Genomic DNA, 15,149 nt, shown 5'->3' on the forward strand with positions numbered 1-15,149 from the left:
TATCGATGGGCCGAAGGATATGCAAAGTGGAGATAACTGGATAACCCCCGGAGGGCGAATCAGAATCCACCCAAAACGCATCAAGGAAGAACAAGAAGATAACACCTAGCCATCATGGATGTACCACCTGCTGATTGATGGTCATTTCAATTGTAAATTCAGCATGATAAAGCAATTTCCATAGACTTGTATTGAACCAGAGACCTATAAAAATTGGGTCCAGGGACTGTGTTCTTTGAGTCTGGTTCTACGACCACCCTCCAGGAGCATCGGATGCGCATCTGACAACGACTCGGCTCCACTCTCGTGTCCAGGCCACCTGGCCAGTGACTCGGCACGAGCAAAGTCTAGACTGGTAACTATAACAACCTTTTTGCAGAACCTCTGTGAATGTCTGTGTGTGTGAATGGATTTATATAGAAATTGCATATAGGAATATTTTGTTGTATTTACAATAAACGTGGCATTTTGCCTTGTCCCTCTTACAAGATCCTTTTGGTATCATTTTTATTTGTGTAACACCTCCTTTTGAAGGAGATTTATAAACTGTAATCAAGTCATCTTGCACAGTATTCCAGTATTGGTCTTACCAATGCCATAGTTCAGAGGTAAAATCACTTCCTTCCTCCTACTCATTACTTCCATGTTTATAAATCCAGGGATCAGATGAGCTCATTTTGCCGTATCATTGCACTGGGAGCTCATGGTCAGTTGCTCCTCTACTATGACCCCTCTAAATCATTTTTAGTCATTGCTTTCCAGAATACAGTCCTTCAGTCTGTAGAGTATGGCCTGAATGCCTTGGATCCTTGATGTATAACTTTGCATTTGGAGGTATTACAATGTTTTGATGACCCATCACAAATGAAAAATGAATACACAAATTCACTGCACCACCTAGCCCCCAAGATGATATTTATAATATGAATACACAAGAATAATAAGTGATAGCATGGTGGACTTCATTTTATATTTTTTCAGTACGTGAAAGGAATTCCTTAGAGCTATAAGTATACAACAAATCCAATCTAGAATGAAATTATGCAAAAATACACAGGCATGCTGTCAACGAAGAATGAAAATATTTTCACGTTTCTGTGGCAATGGCCATACCAGATTATACAATACTACTGGCAATTTGTAAGCAAGTCAAATGTCAGACATTAAAAAGTATACAGAGTGCTTTTTCCCTTTCATATACTTAAATTCATTGCCTATATTGTTCCTCACAGTATGTTTAATGCATTCATATAGCCTTTCCTATCAGAAATTTGTCTTAATTCAAAATCTACTCCAGTCCTCAACTAAAATTAAAGAAGAGGAGGAAGGGACACCACAATGCAAAACATTCAGGTGTTATAGTGGTGGGGGCCATATCAGTAGATAAGAGAAAAGAAGCAAGATATAGATAAATGGAAAAAGAAAGACAATATACTTCTATGGTTCTGAAATATCTTTAGGAGTAGTGTGTGTATATATTAGATTGCACACACAAAACTATGCTATAAGAGTATTATCAAGATTGAAAAGTCAAGAACTCAAAATTTAGGTGATGCCAGTGGTAAGGTTGCCTGTGCAACTTTAATTTGCCTCTTTGTGCATGAGCCTTTTGATAGTCTTGCCCATAGGACCCCTACATCCTCCAGCACACAGATTGTACCAACTGAAAATGGGATTTTATAAAGGAAAATGTCAGGAAACATTGATGCTGTCAGCTCTCTCTACAATACGCAATGCAATATATACATTAACTATGATATTTATGCACATAATATTACACATCTTATACACAATATTGTAAAAATGCATATACACTACTTCTACAGATGACATATCAAAGCCACAAAAATTTGTCACAGTATCTCTTACTCTTTTTTTTAATCTCTCTCTTACTTTATCTTATTTGGTCCCCATCACAATAATACCTCAGTGCTTGCATTGTGGTGTTCATTCCTGATGCAATTTCATTTTAGTTGAGGACTGGAGTAGATATATCTTCAAGCAACTAATAGAGTTGGACTTACAAAATGTGAATATCTGATACATTTCCTTTTCAGAAAACAGATTCACAGGAGCAAATTAAAATTTAAAAGAATAGTGTGTCAGAAAGCTTTGCCGAGGAGAAATCCATGAGATGTAAGAAATGTGGTATTAATAAGGCCCTACCTCAATTGCAGGATGATTGTCAAATATTGTGGCTCAGTTGAGGACAAGACACGAAAAATCACAGAAAAGTAATAATGGAGCTTTATTAATTGCAGTATTTGGAAAAGCCAGAGAAAACCTATTTGTTTAAGAACAATTTCGTGCAACAATATAAGCATTCAAGTATTATGTTATGCCTCCTAATTTTTTTGATAATCAGACATTTTGCTGCAACTATTTTATAGTCATTAATGCACGGGGCTGACAGCCTGAGCCCCAGACGCCTGGGGATGACAGCCCAAGCCCCAGATGCTGTCAACTCGGATAAATGGGGTTCTACTGTACTAATGGAGAAAAAGTGTGTGTTGCAAACCTGAAAGCTGTATAGTGAATGAGGCAGGGAGCTACAAGAAAAGAAAGGATGGTCTTATGATTTAGGCAGTTGAGTGACATCCTGGAGAATTAGATTCTATCCGATGTCTGCCAGAGTTCCTATATGACCCTGGACAAGCTACGTAAATCAAAAATTCTCTCAGGTGTTGAACTTCAAATTATTTGTGTTTCTTATTTTACAGGTGCTCAGAGTGAAACACATGGAGTCAAATTTGCAGAAGGTGCTCAGCATTTACATCTCCGCCTGAAATCAATTGCAACTTTACACATATTAAATGCTATAAACAAGGCCTGGAAAAGCAGGCCCTTGCATCTTAAACTGGGGACTCAAAATTAATGGACACTTGAAACATTGGCTTGAATCTTTCTTGGTCTCAAATCCCCATCTGTAAAATGAGGAGTAAAATATCTTCAAAATTCCACAGGGAAATGAGGTAAATTCAGAAATGTTTGTGAGGCACCCAGACATTATGGTGATGAGTGCTACAGAAAAGTCCTTGAGAAAATTAATAATTCTGTATTTAGAGGAGGGTTTGGATGATATGCAGTGAGTAAGGACTGGGCCACATATTGAATGATGAGTATCAGAAGAAATACTGTACAGCTATCCATTCAGGGAGTACCTCTGTCATGTGCACAGAATGAGGCAGGGGTCCGATGGAGTAAATAATATGTGATTATATAATTGTAGACTATTATAACACATACCCAAAAGGGAGCTCAATTAAGGATGCACGTATACTCTTAATTCTAACATTTCCTAACTTCTGAGTGCTTTGCAACCTTAATGTTCCTTTTAATGTAGTTTTTTTCTGATATATTCTGTATCGGTTTTTACATTCCCCCCCATCAGTATAGTATCTGAATGCTGTCCAACAATGTATTAAGCAATGTGACTAACATTTATCACATGTAGTCAGTCCTTGCTTCCACCCTCTCCCCATGGGGCCAAGCATCAGCTAACAAGACCACACATTTAAATTTCAGTGGACAGATCCTTCTTGGGGAAGGATCATTGACTTTGGAATTCACAGAACTGAAATTTACTAACTTTACAGGCACAGAGAAAAGATAATCTCTTCATAGGCTTTAGATGAGAGGTTGGGGAGGAGCTAATTATTTGACCTATTAAGGAACGTACACTGCAGCTTGGCACACGCCTCCAAACTCAGGCAGACACAGTTCTGCTAGCGGGGCTCAAGCAAGCACACCAAGAATAACTGCGCGCATGTTGCGGCTCCAGTGGAGACTGAGGCTAGTCCTCAAAACTCAAGACTAGGACATTGGGCGGGCTTGAGCTCAGGTGGCTAACCCTAGTCTCTGCTGGAGTTGCAAAGTCCACACACAGCTATTTTAGCAGGCTAGCTCAAAGACTGCCAGCATGAGTCTTTTGATCTGGGCTAGGAGGCTTGCCCCAACTTCAGAATAGACATACAACACGTAGAAATTAAGGATACGTGTGCTCAGAGACTTCAGCAGCAGGCACATTTTATAAACTGAAAGATAAATAAATAGATCAAGAAGGAAGGAACTGTACATGAAAATGTAGGAAAAGAGATTAACATAATCTCAGTAGAAAAACACTAAGAAAAATGAAGTCTTAAAAGTGCCAGTGGGAAGGAGGAGAAGATAACTTCCTCCAAAAGTCAGTGACTTTAAAGATTAAGCATTTCTTTCATTTGGATAAAACTACAAAAGACAAGGCAATTTTTTTATTTAACTACAGAGAAATTTAATCTCCAGTATACTCACTCCAATTTACTCTAACTGTGCAAAACAACCCCAACTGGATAGCATTCTCCTTATTTGCAGCATGTTAAATGTCATTACATTTTCTCTGATCACCGAAAGAAAATGGACAACATGTGGCCTGGCTCTACCATTATCAAAAATTTACAGCGGGCATGGGAAAATCGGAAGTGAATACAAAGGTACAGTCACGCCACAAGACAGTACTACCTACTTGTGCTGAAATCTGGTTTTAAAATAACTAACAACATAAGAATGGCCATACTGGGTCAGACCAAAGGTCCATGTAGCCCAGTATCCTGTCTTCCAACAGTGGCCAATGCCAGGTGCCCCAGAGGGAATGAACAGAACAGGTAATCATCAAGTGATCCATCCCCTGTCACCCATTCCCAGCTTCTAGCAAACAGAGGCTAGGGATGCCATCCCTGCCCATAACAGCCATCTATACTTAGTATTTATAAAGAGCCACATCAGTAGCTATCTAAGTGATATATAAAACTGAGTTATAGCATCATTACCCTCATTTTACAGAAGAAGAAATGAGGGCAGAGACAGGTTAAATGTTTTCTCAGTAGTCAGAAATGTAGTAAAATAAATGCCTGGAATAATATCCAAATCTTTCAGTCCCCATCCAGTGGCCTACTTGCTGGACCAAATAACTTCCCAAAATTTCCCAGTTCTGATTCTTTAGTTTAAACCTGATTTTTTTCCATTTCTTCTTCATTAGTGCCCTGAGATTCAGAAATGAAGGGCATCCATAAATCTCACTGAAATTAATGGGAGTTGTGCAGACGTTCTGAAAATCAGGACATAAGATATTTTTTCTTTCCATTTTGCTAAACTATTGAAGGGATTTGTGAGGTTAGGAAATCCTGAATTCATGTCTGTCAAGCAAGTGAAGGTAAAATGTTTTAAAATGTTTCCAAAAGAATAAATTACATTTTGTTGTAGACTGGGGGTGCTAATGGTTTGGGCACTTTTTAAACTCAAATCTTTGCCATTCACTGCTAAATGAATTTAAAGCTTTTAAACTAAGATTCTGCCAGTTCTCCCATGACTTATGGACATACCTCATGTAACAACAGTGTCCAGGAATAGAAAGATATGGGCCAAAGCTTGAATATAAACTGTTTAAAAAAATATTGTAACTATCCCCACTGCAGAATGATGCTGTGAGAGTAGTGGTACTTCCCAGTCCCCTGTGGAAGTTTGGTAGCCTACTCTGTGGACCATGAGCTCAGACTCAAGCTCTATAGGAGATCCAAGCACAAAGCGGTACCGGCTGTAGTCCTTGGCAAGTTTCCATAAACAATTTCACATTATGAGTAACAGAAAATTATTTTGCCAAGGCTGCCATAAACAAAAACATGCAAATACCATACACACAATTTCCTTACCAGTTACAACAAAATAATCAACCGAACAGTTCTTACCTAAGTCTTTAGAGGCAGTGCTGTAGGAAGGCAGATGGGTAACAGTGTCTCATAATGTCTGAACACTCCCCTCAGTGTAGGCCACTGCTCAATATCTTATCTGCGGCTAGTACAGATGGGCAAAAATGTTGACAAATTGTTTATTTGTAAAAAAAAATATAGTCTGGAGCCAACCAAAACTGTTCATCTAATAATTTTGGCCAGGGAAACAAACAAACAAACAAAAAACTTTCCAAAACAGTTGAAAAGTTTTTGAAACAAAACATTTGAACTCTGTTTCAAAATGACTTTTCACTTTGAAATTTAGTGAAATTTAGCTAAAACAGAATGAAAGTGCAGAGCACTCAACATTTAGGGCTAATCTACACATGAACCGCTAAAGTGGCGCAACTGTACCAATGTAGCTGCCGCTGTAGCTCTTCTAGTGCAGACGCTCTATGCTGACAGGAGAGAGCTCTCCCATCAGTATAATTATTCCACCTCCCCACGTGGCAGTAGCTATGTCAGCGGGAGAGCTTCTCCCACTTACATCGTGCTGCCTGCACAGGCGCTTAGGTTGGTGTAACTTATGGCGCTAAGGGGGGTGGCTTTTCCACACCCCTGAGCAACTTAAGTTATAACAAGCCCTTAGTTTGACCAGAAACTACATGCTTTTGGTTTTTCATTTCAGCAAGAGAAACCAACAATTTGTTGTTTTAGGTCAACCTAAATCCCCCCCTTTTTTTTTTATTTTTCAGTTTGGTGGCCCAGCTCAATAATTCACCAAGCTCGAGTGGCTATTGCTTGCCACCTGCCGGCAACAGGAGGTGTCTCCCCAGTTCTAATGCTTCTAGTCTCAGCTCTAAGGTTGTCGCTGCCAACCTGCTGCTCATTCCGTCATGAAAATCTCTGTCTCTCTTCTGAGTCTGGCCTCTCTGACCTTAGAATATTACTTCTCTTTCCTGTATTCTAGGAATTATGAAGCCCTCTACTAGCTGACTCCTGTCCCGCTGCATCAGAAAGAAGGTACTTAAGTAATGACCAAGCATTCAATAACATTTATTAGAATATGTTAATAAAAATGACCCCTTGCTTTAAAGGTTCTACAATGGAGGATTCTCCCAAAATGAGGTTTCTACCTAGATTATTCTTGATTCTGCCTGTATATAGTTATCTGATTTTCACTGTGTCAGGAACTGTACTGGCTTCCTATTAATTTCTGTGTTCAATTCAAGTGGGTGTAAACGTTGATGAATAATGCCCTCTCTACTTGGTCCTGGTTAGGAAAGAGACCATCCCATGGTTTAATATAGTATTTTGACTTTCATGGCATGGTGCAAGGCTCATCTTTCCTCTCAGGCCTGGTGAGTGGTTGGTGGGTTGAGATTCAGTTTATTTTGAAGGAACATCTGTTCTTTTTTATTATGACTGAAAATTATAAAAATTATGTCTTAATTCTTGTACTCAGGTTAATTCCCATTGAAGACAGTGAGGGAGAACTGGATAACGACTCGGGATCTGTTTCAAAATATAGAAATTTGCAACCACAGATTGTTAAACCATTTTTATATTATTTTGATGAAGGTTTCATCTTCCCATTCAAGAATTAAATTACAGAAGAATCTAATATCTGCAAGAAGAATTTAGTTTAGTTTAAGCAGTCTATATAAAATATCTTGCCTATAACTAGAACTATCAAATACTAAATTGAGATCTCAAACTTTTTTTCTATGAATTTGCTTCTCAACAGCCTATCCCTTTATGCACAACTACTTTGCAATTATTTCTAACTTTATAGATCATTCATTGTCCTTCTGTCTGCTGAATACCTTGCCCAGACCACACCTCTTTATGGATAATTATTTGATTTGCTTACTGCTCCCATAAATGAAACAATCAGCCTAACTCAGAGAACTTTATCTGATCAGAACTGCTCTGAGGAAGGAACACAATTTCAGAGCAAAAGAAGTGATTCAGACTAGCTTTTAACCTGAAGGAACAGTACCCATATTAAGTAACCAATTACACAGACACTCAGTTTTGCATTTTAACATGGCTCCCAGGAACACATTTCATACTTTCTGGGCATACTGATAATTTTTTTTTCCATCTCCTGACCTCTTTTTTAGTGGAAGGGAAGGAGCAGGAAGAATCTCTAGCACCACAGCTAAGAGATGGCTGCCAATTTTCCCACACAATTCCCTCAGAACTGGCTAAAAATAAAACAAAAAAGTATTTTACCATATAAAATAATTAGATGAATTAGTCAAATTCTCTACTCTTTGTTTTTCTGAAAAAGCTTTGTTTCAGGATGCTGAGCTACTTGAAAAGCTCAGTTTTTCTGGGAGTCACATTTTAATTACAATTTGAAATTAATGTATTAAATATGAAGGTTAAATGAGGTGTGTCAAGTCTTAATAATTTCACTGAATATATAAAGTCTGAAAGAGGTGTAAACCTAGCCAATGCTTTCCCTATACTTTGTAGAGTAACAAACTACCACAAAACCTCACATTTCTTCTTAATGCTTACACCTAAATCCAAAAATTATCCCATTTTGCCTAGGTTTTATAATGTGTGCTGTACATGATCTCATGATCTCTTTTAAATGATCATGAAGGGAGATTGAGAGACTCAAGTGCCGGTACTTCTTCCCAACAAGTTTAGGAAATATGATCTTCCCCTCTATTCGACATTGGTGAGGCCTCATTTGGAGTACTGTGTCCAGTTTTGGGCCCCACACTACAAGAAGGATGTGGAAAAATTGGAGAGAGTCCAGCGAAGGGCAACAAAAATGATTAGGGGTCTGGAACACATGACTTATGAGGAGAGGCTGAGGGAACTGGGGTTGTTTAGTCTGCAGAAGAGAAGAATGAGGGGGGATTTGATAGCTGCTTTCAACTACCTGAGAGGTGGTTCCAGAGAGGATGGTTCTAGACTATTCTCAGTGGTAGAAGAGGACAGGACAAGGAGTAATGGTCTCAAGTTGCAGTGGGGGAGGTTTAGGTTGGATATTAGGAAAAACTTTTTCACTAGGAGGGTGGTGAAACACTGGAATGCGTTACCTAGGGAGGTGGTAGAATCTCCTTCCTTGGAAGTTTTTAAGGTCAGGCTTGACAAAGCCCTGGCTGGGATGATTTGATTGGGGATTGGTCCTGCTTTGAGCAGGGGGTTGGACTAGATGACCTCCTGAGGTCCCTTCCAACCCTGATATTCTATGATTCTATGATTCTATGATTCCTTCTCTTCCAATACTTATGTAATACCAATGCATGAATGATAAGCAGCTGGCTGAACCTAAACCCGGGAAACTCATGTTGGTAGGAAGATGAAGCGGTTTTTGAAGAACTAGCTAGAAGCGTCTCTTCTCACTTCATTAAGGGAGTTTCTCTGTGTAGACCCAATTTATAACTAACACTATAAAAACCTTCTTCAAATGAGTCTGCTCCCACTATTGACTTAGGAATGATGATCCAAGTTTTTGGGACCTCAAGGCTGGATTATTATTGCACATGTCCTACATCTGAGAACAAGTGAGGATACCCTATCAGCAAAATGCGTAGGTAGGAGTAACAAAAATGATGAAAGGTCTAGAAAACACGATCTATGAGGGAAGATTGAAAAAAATAAGTTTGTTTAGTCTGGAGAAGAGAAGACGACGGGGGACATAACAGTTTTCAAGTACATAAAAGGTATTACAAAGAGGAGGGAAAAATTGTTTTCTTTAACCTTTGAGCATAGGACAAGAAGCAATGGGCTTAAATTGCAGCAAGGGAGGTTTAGGTAGGACATTAGAGATTTTTAAGAACAGGTTAGACAAACAGCTGTCAGGGCTGGTCTAGCTAATACTTAGTCTTGCCTTGAATGCAGGGGACTGGACAAGAAGACCTCTCAAGGTCCCTTCCAGTCCTACAATTCTATGATTGTTTTTATTATTACACTTGTCCTCCACTAAATATCAAATCTACCTCCCCTCCATGTCTACAATTTTTCACATCAGTTACACTCCTTGAGGACAGTGTTGTCCACAATAAAGGTAAGACATGAGAGAGCTGGGGCCAGAATTTTTCAGTAGGTAGCCCTCAACTGTGGAATTGTTGTTCTCAAGAAATCAAAGCAATCTCAACTCTCACCACCTTTGGATCCAAGTTAAGACAAAGGCCCCCCAAACAAACAAACCTAAATTCAAATACCCTTCCCTCCCATTCAACAGGAGAGATGGGAACAGAGAAGTAACTAATTCTGCATAAACTACCCAATTCTGTTTTCTTGTAAGATGCTCAAATACCACAGCGACAAAGAAGGATTAGATTAATTAGATTCAACAACATGTGTTTAGGGCAAAGAACATTAACTTTTCACGGTTTCTTTTTGAACCAAATATATTATTTAAATAGTTTATTTTTCCTTATTTAGTTTTTGGTTAATGAAGTTCCAAATCCTTTTACCAACAACTGTCAAGTGTTAAGATTTCTTTATCTCTGCAGAGTGGTGTCTACAGAGTAAACGCATTCTATGTGCATCATTTTTTGTTCCAGAGAAGCCTTCACCCTGTTCAGAGGCAATTGTGTCAATTCTACAAGTAGCCTTGAGAGTGTGGGTAAAGCTTGTAGTTATAACACGAAGACAGAGGGGTGACTTAGTTTATTGTTTTAATTATAATTAAGGCTACGAGTTGGTCATGGAGGTCACGGATTCCATAATTTTATGTGACCTCCATGACTGTAGCCCTGGGTGGCGAGGCTCTAGCTGTCAGCGGCGGGGCTCGGGCTTCCATGATTTATTGTTTATTGCTTTCATCCTTCTGTGACTTTTACTAAAAATACCTGTGACAAAATCTTAGCCTTAATTCTAATAACTTGCTTTATACACAGACTAAGTAAATTTCTTCTCCCACCAGCCTCGATCTTTTAATCCATTCTATCTTGTGCCAGGCTCCTCTCCTGGAGTAAATAATAAGTATAGCAATGCCTAGTAAGGTTTGGATTTAACCAATTATTACATGAAATCAGAGAACAAGAGATGGACATTTAGGCACAATGGTAAAGCAAATAAATAAGAATAATAATAGAGAAAGGAAGCTGAGCATCTATCTCCCACTGGCCTCAAAGGATTTAGCTCCAAATACGTACATTCATACACTTCATAAATAACATTCAGTAGTTGTCACAGTCATGTTATATACATTGTAAAATAAACTCAAATACTTTCGAGCATACAGTAATGTATATTTCTGTATTCTTGAGATACAGTCCTAGATATTTTCTGAAAACATATTTTACAATAAAAATAGTATAAATGATTTTCATGAAGAAAGTTATCAATTGCATTGTCCACTAACATTACTTAGATTATATAGAAGCAACCACACCAGTACTAGGTCATCCATAAAAAGTTTTTTAAATCCCTGGGTATTACAATTAGTGATGATTCCATAAGAATACATAATTTAGATTCTGTTTCATGTTCCCCTTCCCTCCCAAAGATGAACTTTACCTGGATTCTAAGAACCAGATATGCTTCTTGTTAATTGTCCCGGACATCACAGGAAGACAGCAAAAATGTGTTTTAACTAGGCCACAACTTCATTAGCATATCTGGCATAACTTGTTCAGTGAAAGTCATCCTTCCTTTGTAACCCATTCCATATGGTGCAGGGCTTCAGCCCCCGGCTCCATTAACTGACCCCAGCACCATAGCTGCTGGAAGTAGGTGTGCTGGGGTTGCAGCAGCACCCCCTGGCTTTAAGTGGTTTCCATCATATACAGGATTTACAGTTTGGTTCAATGACTCGCAGCACCCCCACTACACAAATTGTTCCAGCACCATTTCTGGGGCACGTAAGAATGGCCATATTGAGCCAGATCAACTTTCAATCTAGACCAGAACCCTGTCTTCCGACAGTGACTGGTGCCAGATGCTTCAGAAGCAATGAACAGAACAGGACATTTCATCAATTGACCACATCACCCCCCCTTTATACAAGGGTATGGGGGTGGGGAAGAGGGGTGTTTGTCTCAATGTACCAAACATTAGGATCCCCAACCCAATTCTTCACCTTCTTTAGGAGATGTCTTCTTTTAATCCTCTTCCAATTCTGGTTTATCAGAGAATATGACCACTTGTGGAACAAGTACCTGCACTGGGTACCTGCCAAGTTGCAACAAAATGGATTTTACAATCTAACCTACCCACCAGGTCCCTGGACTACCGAGAGTAAGGCCAACAAAAACCAAACCCACACTACACAAGACAATCTGGCAGTAAGGGAAAAATTCATTCCCAGCCCAAAAAAGGCTACAAGCATAATATCCAGAGAAAGGCCCCCAAACCTGGTCCTACCCTAATCCCAAAAGAGGAGGGGGATTTTTCTTCCCTGTGCAGAATAGGGCTAGGGAAGGGCTTATAAAATCTACCCTTGGTTGCACAGGAGCCAATCGGCTGCCCAACCAATCAACCACAAAGGCCCCTTTCTCTCCCCTTCAAGCTCGCAAGAAGGGGGTAGGGTTTACAAATCTTAAAGAGGCCAAAAGCAAGTGTTGTCCCAGACAAAAAACCCTCACCTCTGAGGCTCTGGGGATTATAGATTATGATAAACTTCATGTTGGGATTATGAAAACTCTAATGAAAATTAGAAAGAAGTCTATATGCCATGAAATCATGTACAAGAGATTGTTTCTCAGCAAATGCATTATAGTTACAGAATTTTAAACTAACTGAATGTACATAACAATAGACAGAAGAATAAGTGCTTTATGTTTTTCTTCCCCAGAAATCTCACTGAGATTTCCTAGGCATGATGTCTGAACTACAGTCATATTTAGTAATGTTTATGGGATATATGGTTCCTTTAGCAAAGAGCCTGAAAAACCCTATGTAGGTCCACTGCATTCAACTAATCTACAGGGTTTTTTGCATGAAAGCCTCACATCTGGAAATGCTAGATTAATTTGTGCTCTTATAAATAATGTTTCAGAAACTTTCCTTCAAGATTTTCTCTTTCCATGGGGGGAAAAAAAACTGAAAAAAATCAAGCAAATCCTCTAACTTGGCACATTACTGTCCTACCAAAATGAGTTAATGGAAATGCTTAGGACTTTTGACCTACTCAGAAGTCCCAGAAATCACAATTTGTTTCTAAAGTACAGATATTATATGTGCTAAGCCATCAAAAAATGCATTTGGAAATAAGGTCATATGTTGCCATGATTACGTGAAGCAGTACTGATTACTATGCTTAGTACACAAAAAATAAATTATCCTTTTTTTCCAATTAGATTGTGGAATTTGTTAACACTTGATCTAAAACACGGACAACTAGAAAACAAAGAATGTGCAACACATTCACTACCGTTTGCTAAGTAGAAAAGATTTTTTTTAAAATTTTGTTATTAAATTACACTAAAGAAGGATTTCAGAGTAACAGCCGTGTTAGTCTGTATTCGTAAAAAGAAAAGGAGTACTTGTGGCACCTTAGAGACTAACCAGTTTATTTGAGCATGAGCTTTCATGAGCTACAGCTCACTTCATCGGATGCATAGCATATCGTGGAAACTGCAGAAGACATTATATACACACAGAGACCATGAAACAAAACTTCCTCCCACCCCACTCCCCCGCTGGCAACAGCTTATCTAAAGTGATCATCAAGTGGAGCCATTTCCAGCACAAATCCAGGTTTTCTCACCCTTCCCCCCCCCCCCCACACATACAAACTCACTCTCCTGCTGGCAACAGCCCATCCCCCTTTGAAACCCCTCTTTATAATGCGCATGATAATCAAGGTGGGTCACCTCCAGCACTAATCCAGGTTTTCTCACCCCCCCCACACACCCCCCTTTTTCCAAAAACCCTGAAAACTGTTCAGAAGGAGTTTCAAATAAAAATAATAAAATGTGGAAAGACTTCTACACTGGACTTGTTTTGTCCGTTTTGTTTTTAATTAAAAATGAGCAGAGACAAAGGATCTACTCCAGATAAAAGATACAATAAGATTAAGCACAAAACATAGTAACAGTTTTTGATACATTTTATATTACAGTCAATGTGCTAATGTCAACCCCTTACAATAGCAATGAAAGAACTAATATACAATCATCATCAGGATCATGGCAAATCCCAAAGGGATGTAGCCTTCTTGCAGGTCGAGTGCTACCTAGATCAATCTGCAACTAAGTTTTTAAGACTGTCTATACAAATACATGATCAATAACTGTAATCCTAAGAAGTTTAGCTATTGCATTCTAAACTAGGAGCAGGGGGGAAACTGGTAACACTAGGATCCATACTGGTCTGATTAGAGTAATCAAATCTATTTATTTTAAATAAGAGTATGGAAAAAGTTAAAAATTCCACACAAATATGAAAACATGTTATCCATATATTTCCATTAACAGTCTGAAATGTCATTACTGTATTCTGTTTGTTTGAAACCTATGTTGGCCAATACTGAACAATTTATAACATGGTATGAAGCTTTTCTTTCTACTACACAAAATGCATCTGAGCTCAATCCAGTGACAGGAGGTACTTCATAGATTCCAAGGCCAAAAGGCACCATTGTGACCACCAGTTTGACCTTCTGTATAGCACAGGCCAAAGAATATCCCCAGAATAATTCTTAGAGCATATCTTTTACAAAAATATTCCATCTTGATTTTAAAATGGTCAGCAATGGAGAATCCACACTAAACCTGGTAAATTGTTCCAATGATTGATTAATCTCACCATGGAAAATGTACGCTATATTTCCAATCTGAATTTGTGTAGCTTCAACTTCTAGCCATTGGATATTGTTATGCCTTTCTCTGCTAGACTGAAGAGCTGATTATCAAAAATTTGTACCCCATGTAGATATTTATAGACTGTATTCAACTCACCTCTTAACCTTCTCTTTGTTAAACTAAATAGATTGATCTCTGAGTCTATCACTATAAGGCATGTTTTCTAAACCTTTAATTATTGTCATGGCTCTTTTCTGAACCTCCAATTTATCAATATCCTTTTTGAATTGTGGGCACCAAAACCAGGCACAGTATTCCAGCAGTGGCCACACCAGTGCTAAATACAAAGGTAAAATAGCCTCTCTACGGCTGCTCAAGATTCCCCAATTTATACATCCCAAGATCACATTAGGTCTTTTGGACACAGTATCATACTGGGGCTCATAATCATCTGATTATCCACCCTCACCTCCAAAAAATTTTTTCCAGAGTCATTGCTTCCCCGGATAGATCCCGTAAGTATGGCCTTCAATCTTTGTTTCTAGATGTAATCATTTAACTGTATTAAAAAGCACAGTGTTTGCTTTCATGTGGTTTACCAAGTGATTTATTGTTCTGAATCCATGACCTGTCCTCTTCATTATTTACCACTCCCTCAATTTTTGTGTCATCTCCAACCTTTATCAGTCATGATTTTATGTTTTCTTTCAGATCATTGAAAAAAACG

The 15,149-nt window shown here is 38.6% G+C and overlaps 1 protein-coding gene across 9 annotated transcripts in view; it reads right to left on the reverse strand.

Moving 5' to 3' along the window:
- Nucleotides 1-15,149, reverse strand: part of FBXL17 (F-box and leucine rich repeat protein 17) — a 475,047-nt gene that overhangs the window by 255,832 nt on the left and 204,066 nt on the right. The window lies entirely within an intron of this gene.

This window comes from Chelonia mydas, chromosome 5 (genome assembly GCF_015237465.2).
Source record: "Chelonia mydas isolate rCheMyd1 chromosome 5, rCheMyd1.pri.v2, whole genome shotgun sequence".
NCBI classification, from domain to species: Eukaryota; Metazoa; Chordata; order Testudines; family Cheloniidae; genus Chelonia; species Chelonia mydas.